We start from the raw sequence: 10,422 nt of genomic DNA, 5'->3' as shown, positions 1-10,422 counted from the left end.
TCGTTCCTCTTCATTTGCCCATTTTTTGCCCACTCTTGACTGCTTTTGGCCCATTTTAGTCACTTTTCACTCTTTTCTTGCCACGTTTTTGCCACTTTTGGAACATTTTTGGCCACCCGACACCACTCGCTCGTCGGCCTACTTCGGCCTTGCATGTGAGTATGTTTAATGCTCTCAAAACAGAAGAGCCATTAACAGAGGCCTTTCTATGTGCTAACACATTCAAAACAATACATCTGGGTAACTAATGTAATTCTGATGTCTACATCAAATAAACTGGTCAAATAAATCTTGTCGTTGAATGCTTTTCTCTCACAGACTCTCTTTGTCTCACGCAGTCTAACAAATATCTGAGGTTGGTTTAATTAGAAGCTTAGAGATGAATGGGACAGTGTGTGTGTGTGTGTGTGTGTGTGATGGTTATCCTACGTGTGTTGGCTTTGGATGGGCCTACATCTGTCCAATGTTTACCTGGGGCATGTTTAACTTGCGCCACACTGACTTTTTTTTTTTTTTTACGATGAAAAAAAGGAAGATGAAAAGAAGATGATCATCAGAGACTTCAACTTCCTGCCATCTGAACGTTCTCCGCTCGATGGGGGATGATTTTAGATCAGAACTTGTCCGGATCTCTGTGCAGGAGCAGATGTAAACAGGAACCTCCATCGTGAGGCCCTGTCTCTCCTCGACGGCTCCTGTTTGTTTGCTGTTTCAGATACTCGGGACAATAGGCTAGGCTCTTTCCATTCATGTGAGTCCTGTTTTGATGCGAGTTCAGTCTAAACTGGTTCATTTGAGATGAAACACAAGATTGTCCCATTTGTGAGGGAACACATGCTGAGCTGACACTGATCCATTCCTGGAAATCTAACTGAAATGCTTTTTTTGTGTGAGAAACTTTAGACATAGCGTATCCCAATGAAATGACAATCTAATAAAACTCTTATTACTGGGAGTGAACATGTTAGCTTTCTAAAACCAAGGCAAATAAAATAGAAAAGATTGAAATTATTACCTCTTAAATCCTTATAAATCAAGTAATTAGATCTGCTAAACAATATTTGCCTGAGACTCCATAGACTATACTCTGAGTGCTACAGATTGACATGGATGCCTTTGTTTTTCCTTTGTAATTTTTTTTTATTTTTCATGTACTGTATATTTACTCTGTGATGGACTGGCGTCCTGTCCAGGGTGTACCCGCGCCCAGCGCCCTATGAGAGCCGGAGATTGGCACCGGCAGACCCCCGCGACCCTGATAAACGGGAAAAAGCGGGTATGAAAATGGATGGATGGATGGATGTATATTTACTCAAATTAATCCCAATCTGGGTAGTGATGTAATGCTACACTTGTTTACTCTCTGGGTGTTCAGTGGTTGGATTTTATTTTATTTTGTTTCTTCTTATAAAAACAAAGGGGGATGGAGACAAAAAAGGAAATATCCTTAAATATTTCTTTTTAATCATATTTGTCTCTTTTGAAAACCCAAAGGGTACTGTCTCCTATCTTTCAATAAAAATATAATGGAAAAAAAAAAAAAAAAATTAATCAAATATTACGTTTTCATTTAACATGTTGTTCCTAAATCAATGTTGTGAGTGGAACTATGGAATCAGAGGACAAATATTCACAATAAGTTTATTAGGGATTACTAACATGTACAAATATGATTAGTCCCAATGTGAGGTTGTGTACAAAACAGAAATGGCTAAATATTATTTGTGGTTGTTGAAAAATTGCTTACTCAAGCCAAGAATACAAATCATTGCTTATCAGTGATGAAATAAAATTTAGTGGGAGCTCTTGATCAATAACAAAATAGTTTTCATGACATAATAAGACTTTGAATTGCTTCCTTCATCTCACACTGCTGATTTTCCCAGGGTTTGGTCCTAACTCCACTTTTTGATGTCATACAGTAGCCCCTTCAAAGTCAAAATAGCCCAACACTGATCCTGTCCAGTGACCACACCTAAAAAAAAGGCTTATTTTTTTATAACTGAATGCTGTTTTCAAACAGTAAAAATGGGACAAAATTGATTTACTGTCAGATGATCGAGACTGAAGCAAAAACTGTGACAATAGGAAGCACAATAGCACCCTTTAAGTTTAATCTGTTGCCTTGTGTGAGCGACGTTGGAAAGGCACGAGTCGATTAAATGTTCTATGTTTGATGGATCCCTGATGGACCCGTATGTTGATTCCTATTGAGAGCAGCTGGAAACAGCTGGAAACAGCTGCCAGGAATGGACCTCTCAGTCTCCCACACCCACACACCACAGTAGCTCATCTTCAATTACAAAAGCATTGGCTTTTCTAACAGGCCTCTGAGTGCAGGTGGTCAGATAACACACTGGAAAGATGTAATGAGCTTCGCACTTGGAAAATGTAAAAAATGTACGTATAAAATAATTATATATATATTCCTCACAACCTGATGTGATGACAGCATGAAATGCTAAAACTGATTGGCTGAAATCTCCAAAATGGTAATGCCCACATATAATCAACTCAACTCAGCTTTATTTACATAGAACTTTATAAACACCTGCAGCTGAAACAAAGTACTGTACACAGACAGGCAAAACAATAGGGAAAAAATATATATAATCTAAGTAAAACAAGAATAAACAGTAAAGAAATAAAGGAACATTATGTGTATTTGAAGGATCAAAGTTGATGGAAACGATTCCAAAGTCATTCCTGACATGATTTTTTTTTATTCACCAAACATTCACCATCACAGAGCAGCTGTACTACAAAGCCGGTCATCAACATGTTAACTTAAAACAGGGTTTTCCAACATGAATGCGTGCACGCTCACATAAAACGGGCAGATATTGCAGCATCAGATCAACCAAAAACACAGAGAAACTTGTATTTTACAGCTGATTTACGACCCGTTACCATAAGAGATCAGAAGGGGGAGGTTAACTTTTATTAGGTTATGTAATTCAGGATCAGTGATTGTGATTAATAGTAAGTGAAATTCAGTAATTGAGAACGTAATTGTAATTGACTTTCTAAGTATAAAAATAATTGTACTTTAATTGTAATCGAAATAAATGCTGGTCAGGGGTCACTGTCATTGTAATTGAATTGTAATTGAACATGGATAATTGATAACGTACTTGTCACTGAAAAATATAATTGACCCCAACCCTGACTACGGTATATACTGTGCTACCTCGGCTTTGGTCAGAAGGTCTTTTAATTTTCAGTAATTACAAAAGACAAAGCATATAGAGCAGAGGTCTGCAACCCGCGGCTCTGGAGCCTAATGTGGCTCTTTGACTCTTATACAAAGGCTCCCTACAGCTTTAAAAAAAAAACTATTGAAGGAAATAGGTTTTTTTTTTTTTTTTTTTTTTTACAGAGGCTATTAATGATTAATGACAAATAAAATCAAGATATAACAATTTGTTAACCTAAAAATAGCATGTGTTAACCGACATGATCATGCGTTATTAAATTCAAGTTACTTTTTGTTGCCTTTCAAATATATTAACTAAAAAAAAAAATCTTCTTTATATAACGTTGTGTTTATGTAAACTGAGATGCGTAGGAATTTGAAGATGCAAGATACTGTTTTATTTCTTGATGTCAATGTATTTTATTTTATTTTCAACTGTTTTTAAGTTGCCATTTACATGATCAATATAAATCAAATCAAATTAAATCAAACATTATTCTACACCATTTTAACTGTATAGAATTTAATACACTGTATTTGTTTCATTGAGAAGGTATTTTTTTCGTCTCCGGGAGGACTTTAACCCAGGTGAGATGAGGTAAAATGGCTCCTTGTAGAGTAAAGGTTGCAGACCCCTGATATAGAGGATTATCACTTCAGTGATTGACAGTTCATTAAATCCTGCATGACACACCACTTCCTCCCAAAGGTACGGTTGAATTATTAGTTTCATTAACACCCATACAGACAAATGTGGTCTTTTGTCTTGAAAATCTGTTCTATATTCAGTCTCTCATGCCACCACTTAGGTTAAAACAACATTTGTTCCCACGCCTCTTGTGGGGGGTGAGTGGGAGATGCTCGCTGGACACAAACTAAATGAGTTGGATGAGTCCAGTAGGGGGTTTGGATTAGGATGTGTTTGGAAGTAAAGCTCCTGCATTCTTCAGGCTTTCTGCAAACAGATAGAGTTCATGAACACACCTTTAGGCTGCATTTATCCGTGAAGGGTTGACCCACCTGTCTAGACTCAGGAAATTGTCTGTCTGTAGTCTGTATATTTGCTAAGAATGTGTTTGTGTGCATAGTAAAGGTCAGTTGTTGATGTGAGTGTTTCAGCCTGCACACAGTGGTCAAACTATTCCTGTTTGAAAGGCTCCTGCTGCATGGTCAGCTGTTTATCAGTGTGTAACAGGGTTGGTATGACCATTAGCCGCAGTCAGAGTCAGATTGCAATGACTGTGTGGACTTGTCCTGGAAGCACTCCCAGTACCAATAAGATGCTCGTCTGTGTCACCTGCAAGTCACCCTCGCCACTTCCAAGACTCACATTTCAATCTCTGACACTTTATATGAAGTTATGCTCCAGCTGCTCAGCTAAAAAAAAAAAAGCAGCCTGATGCAATTCCTGCTCTTATTCCACAGCCTCTTCCTCCGCTCTCAAAATAGAAAGCATCTCATGGGCGCAGTTGGTACAGGAGCAGTTAGCACATGAAAGCCAATAGTAGAGGGAGATTAAGACTTTAATATCTGCTCATTTTACAAAGCCGATTTAATTTAAAACAAATTCATGCACACATGACTGAGAAATGGTAAGATGAGAAGAACCGAAAATGACATAATTCTATGATGTCATTTTGAAACTTTACGGTTGTAGATTTGTCAAAATGTTGTTGATCCGACACATTCCATTTCACAAACATAATGCATTATATTTCCAAGTGATTTTTTTTTCAAGATTAAATACACTTTTATTGTGAAGATATTGTGTGTTCTTAAAGGTGCAGTCTGCAACTCTAGTAAAAGTGACTTTTTATCATATTTGCTAAAGCTGTCACTATGTAAGGTAGGACATAGTGACATATATCGCGATATTTTTTCGCACGATCGATTTTCGATATGCTCTCGCTAAGTATCAATTTTTTTTTTTTTGCAAAACCTTTTCTGCTTATTCACTAAAGTGTGCATGTAGGTCTTCACAGAAATGTTGTCACTGTTTGTTGACGGAACCAATATATTGTTTACTGGAATATTGCACTATAATGGTGTCACTGGCAAGAAATACCATATTCTGTGTTTCCAGAAGGCACTATTGGAGATACTTATTGGTTTACATTGGTATGTTGACACTTATTTAGAGAAATGTTGCACTAAAATAGTGTCACTGTTCACAGGACACTTTTCCAATTTATTGTCTTTCAGAGATATAAAATAAAAATGGTATGGTATGTCATAGATTATTGTAGATTGATTTCTGACCAATATATCGATAATCGCAGTATCGTCATATCGTAAGAATCAATCAGAGCCATGATTGTGTTTGATGGGCTGTCTGACAGCTGTTGCTCACAGGCCCCGCCCCTTTTCCAGATCTAGAGCGCCATCTTTTTTTACAGCATATAGTCTGGAGGAGTAGAAGATGGAATTGGTGATTTTTCTGCTTGAAAGGTAGTTACTGCTGCTTGATTTACATTATGTTTAATTTGTAATTGCAAGAGAGCAGCGGGGAGGGAGGGGGAGAGAGGGATCTGAGAGTTGCGGACTGCACCTTTAAGTGTGTTCATCACAGTAGAATGACTTATCCCCCATTGTATCTGCAGTATTTTCATTCCTCATTCACCTGCTTATTCAGGGTCGCTCCAAACAGGCACTAATGCAGCATTCCAGACAGCTCGGAACTCTGGATTTTCTGACTTCCTACTTGAAAAAGTGCAGTTGATGGCCAATACCCAATAGGGGAGCTCCCACTGGGTAAAGCTGGAGAAAGAAATCTACCCCGACTTCTTCAAGAAATCATTTTCTGACTTCCCACAACAATGGTGATAATCTTGATAAAAACCTATTACTATGTATTACAAAAATGTCCAAACTGACCAAACATATCAATATTAATCTAATAATTAATATTCTTATAATAAGGATAGACATTTGTTACAAGCATTTTAAAGTGTGAATAGTCAGGTTCACTGATCCAGATAACTGCCAATATCTGTCAAGGAGAATGTTTGGCGCTTGGTGGAGGTTTGTGCTCTTATTTATTTTACAGATATATACAGTATTATTTTATAGCTTTCCCATCCTAACATTCTCAGACAACAAGACCATGCACTTTGTTTAATGTTCTTTGTACATTTGTTACTAAGTAACACTTAAGAGGACACCTCATTTACCATTAACCACACTGCTGGTTTACATGAGCTGTTTACATGAGCCAAACCTTGTCAGAATATGGAGTATTCTTATTAAAATATACATTTTTGGAACAAATATTATGAAATGTACATCCTATTGTTTATATACTACTATTTATGACTATTCTATCATTTGTTGCCTATATATATATATATACACTGTATATTGTATTGTTCTTTGTATGTTTTAAAAAAATTTTATTTATTTTTTACCTTTTTGTTATCATTGATTGTGCAGTGATCTTGGGTACCTTGAAATACGCCTAAAATGAAATGCATTATTATTTCTATTATTATTATGATTGTACATTTCTGGCACTTTTGTATTTTAGCTGTATGTAAACAGTAAGAGCTTTGTGAAAGCTCCTGCATGTGGCTGTGAAAGACAACTCTATGAAAGCTGGTGGACAGCTGTACTCTCTGCTTTGTGCTGTGTTTTCAATAAGCCTAACTCACTCGCCTTCATTTATTCCCTCTCTCTTTTCCTCCCACTCCTCTCCTTTCCCACGGAGAACAGCGCATTCAAAAGAGTGAACACAACACAGAATGCATATTTTGACAATGCTAAAACTACACCATTAGAAATGATTCCTACCTCTCCCACGGGTAACACAGAACAGGGGACTTTGATAGGGAGGAATGGGAATGGGCGGGGATTTAAAAAAGTCCCACAAATGAAATAAAAATCAATAAAATAATGACACAAAAGTTGCAAGATGTAATAAATTCCAACTGTAATAAATGTTTTGGTATAAAGTTGTTGGATTTAGAAGGGGATTAGGTTGCCATATTGAATTCTGTGCTGGTATATATGGCTTATTAGAGTGGTAATGTTGGTCTTATGCATTTAAGACAGTTGGCTAAAAGCAAGATTTGTCTGAAGCTGATCTCTATGAACTTTGTACATTTTTCTCCTTGTGTCAGTCAAGGGTTTAAATGCTGTGTGTTGGTGGAGGAGCCAGATGCTGAGAGAGGCAGCAGGCAGGAGTAGTATTATACACAACTCAAAGCTACAAAGAATAAAATAAAGGAGGCACGAGAAGAACAAAACTTCATCAGAAGACTTGGTGATTGGGAGACGCCATAGACGATAACAACAAACCAGCAAACATTCTGTGTCCAAACACTAAATAGTGAGATATACAAAACAAGAAACTTTTTACAGAGGGATTCAATATTGAAAATGTATTGGTCCAGTTTGATTGATTGAATGGTGCTCAAGCCAATTACAGCCAGACATTTGACGAAGATGCTGTTATAAGAAGGTAAACAAACCCTCAGCGATGAGTAAAGTGTAAGTAAAGTGACAAAAACAATGAGTAATAGGTGGCAAAAAAATTGTCCAAAAGTGGCAAGAAAAGAGTGAAAAGTGCCTGAAGTGGGCCAAGAGCAGTCAAGAGTGGCAAAAAAAAGACTAAAAAGAGAAAACAGGTGGTATGTTATGGCAAAAGGTAGCTTAAATGAGCAAAATGTGGCAAACAATAGTTAAAAAAAAGGAGCTACAAGAGGCAAAATGTAGAGAAAAGAGGAAACAAGTGCTATTTATTGGGCAAAAGGTAGCTTATTTGCAAGAAAAGTGGCAAAAAATGGTTAAAGAATTGACAAAAATCGGATAAAAGTGTCAAAAAAGAACTTACAAAAATTAGGAAAAAGGGATATTTATTGGCAAAAGAAAGCTGAAATCTGAGAAAACAAAAAAGTGTGAAATGGAAAATGGGACAAAGGAAGTTGCAAAATCCCCAAAGAAAAGGGTAAAAAGGCTTTAAAAAGTTTCCCCCTTTTAAGGTTTTCTGGGGAAATAATAATTAAAATGAAGACATACAGCGCCACATGTTGAGTATCACTGACTTAATAACAGCTTTATCATGGTTTTAGTAAATCAATTTAATAAACTAAATTGGGAGTTGATGGTTGCCCTACCCTTAGAGCACCCTCACTTTTAAAATCGCTGCTCCACCCCTGCCTTGAAGCACAAAAAGACACAAGAGTTAATAAAAACGTGAATTAGAAACCTAAATACTACACAAATATAATTAAACAAGGACTGACTGTAAAGGACAGTGGATTATCTAGATACAGTAGGATTTTAGCCTAAAATGTCTGTGTAATTTTTGACTTTATTACCTTTAGTAATCTTGAATTTGTGAATTTGACAAAATTTTAAGCAAAGACAGATCATACGTCGCGAAAGATTCCATGAAATTTTGCCGGGGATCTGACTCAACATACTGATGCTGGATCACATTTAACAAAATTCCAAAATGTATAACTCAGTCGTTGTCAGGTCACAGTTGTAAACAGCAACTGTGTCTTAATCTCTCTTGCCTAAAATAAATAATGGACCAATCTTTATTAAAAAAAACTGACTCAGTTATGTCACGTTGGTTCCTGAATTACCCCACCGAGTTTAATCCAGGTTGAATCCGGATTGCGCATTTGATCGCGATTCTTTGAAACATCCCCATACATTTGGACCTGTTGCATCGCTATTAATGAGAATATACATTTCTTCTAAGCCTTTAAAGTGTGAATAATCATGCTACCATGATAACTGCCAATATCTGGCATGATTAATAGTGTCATTTCTACTCAATAGTTATTCATTGTTGGAACGCAAACTACAAATATGACTTTTCCCATCATGCTAGACAAACAAAGCACCACAGCACGTGTTCACTTTCTCTCTAACTAAACACAATAACCAAACATGACCCATTATGCATTCGTCATTACATAGAAAAGTATAGGAAAAGTATATTTACATATGCCTCAGAGACCATGACAGTTTCCCTTCTAATTGTGTCAAACCTGTTAACGGCATGTGACCTAGCACGTCTCCATTCAGAAAATGCTACACATGGTAAAACCTGAATGGAGCATTGGTTAAAAATATTCAAAAGAATATTTTTGAGCGTATTTACTCTTGTGTATGTCTTCAGGGGCCAGAGAGCAGCTAGTCCTGGAGCTGTATGCGCAGAGATCAGAGCACACCAACAGAGTTTCAAAGTGTGTTTGATGATGGACGGCGCCATGCAGGAAGTAAACATTACAAGTGAAAATGAAGACATAAAACAGTCCCACTAACTTTAGAGACATAGAACAAGTGATCTGAATTCCTCTCATTTGCTTGTCTCTATAATAAGAATGTGTGAGTTTGCACATTGTTCATCGTTTTACTGGATCTCCTGACTGAATAAATAAAAGGGCTACTTAATGACGCACAGCCTTCATGGTGTCATCTACACTTCAGCTATATTAATAGTCTCTCTCTCTGATGACTGTACTATTAGAACTGTATAACTGGTTTAATTGATATTACATCAGCCATCATGATGTAATATTTATCCTCAGACTGGCAATCCGAGCTCATTTGTTCCTTCCATTAAACCTATAGAAATGGTAAGAGGTATCATCGAACCGTCTTTGGCTAAAGTGACTATTACGGGTTACATTATTGTTTTAGAAATGCTGACAAAGTCGTTTTCAATGATTTATCAGATAAGGACAGCAGCTGTAAGAAGGCATGGGTTCATTTCCCACAACAAAGACCATCATGAGACCTTTGCTTTGTGAAGTTTGCATGTTCTCTTCACATTTGAATGGATTTTTCCAGGTAACCCAATAACCCAGAAACATGTACGTTAGGTTAATTTGAGTTGATATCATTGTTCATAGGAGAGTGAACACTTTGCTTCAATGTGTTGTCAGACTGGTGACCTGTAAGGGGGAATAAGTGGGTAAAGAAAATGAACGGGATAGGCTTTTCTTAACTCGTGATTCAACTGTTCCACAAGAAGATGTGGTCATATAATTATATCTAAAGTAGCTAAAATAAGGTGGAGAGGTTTTTAGGTTTTAGGAGGAAACCAAATTACCCACAAATAAAACGAAACCCTCGTCTCGGTGGGACGTTGACTTGAAGAGGGACGGTCTGGTCCGCTGGAGGCAGACACGGTAACGGATGGCCAAAAATGGTCCAAAAGTGTCAAGAACGTGGCAAGAAAAGAATGAAAAGTGATTAAAATGGGCAAAAAA

This window comes from Gouania willdenowi, chromosome 6 (genome assembly GCF_900634775.1).
Source record: "Gouania willdenowi chromosome 6, fGouWil2.1, whole genome shotgun sequence".
Taxonomy (NCBI): domain Eukaryota; kingdom Metazoa; phylum Chordata; class Actinopteri; order Blenniiformes; family Gobiesocidae; genus Gouania; species Gouania willdenowi.
Note: the sequence above shows the minus strand (reverse complement) of the source record.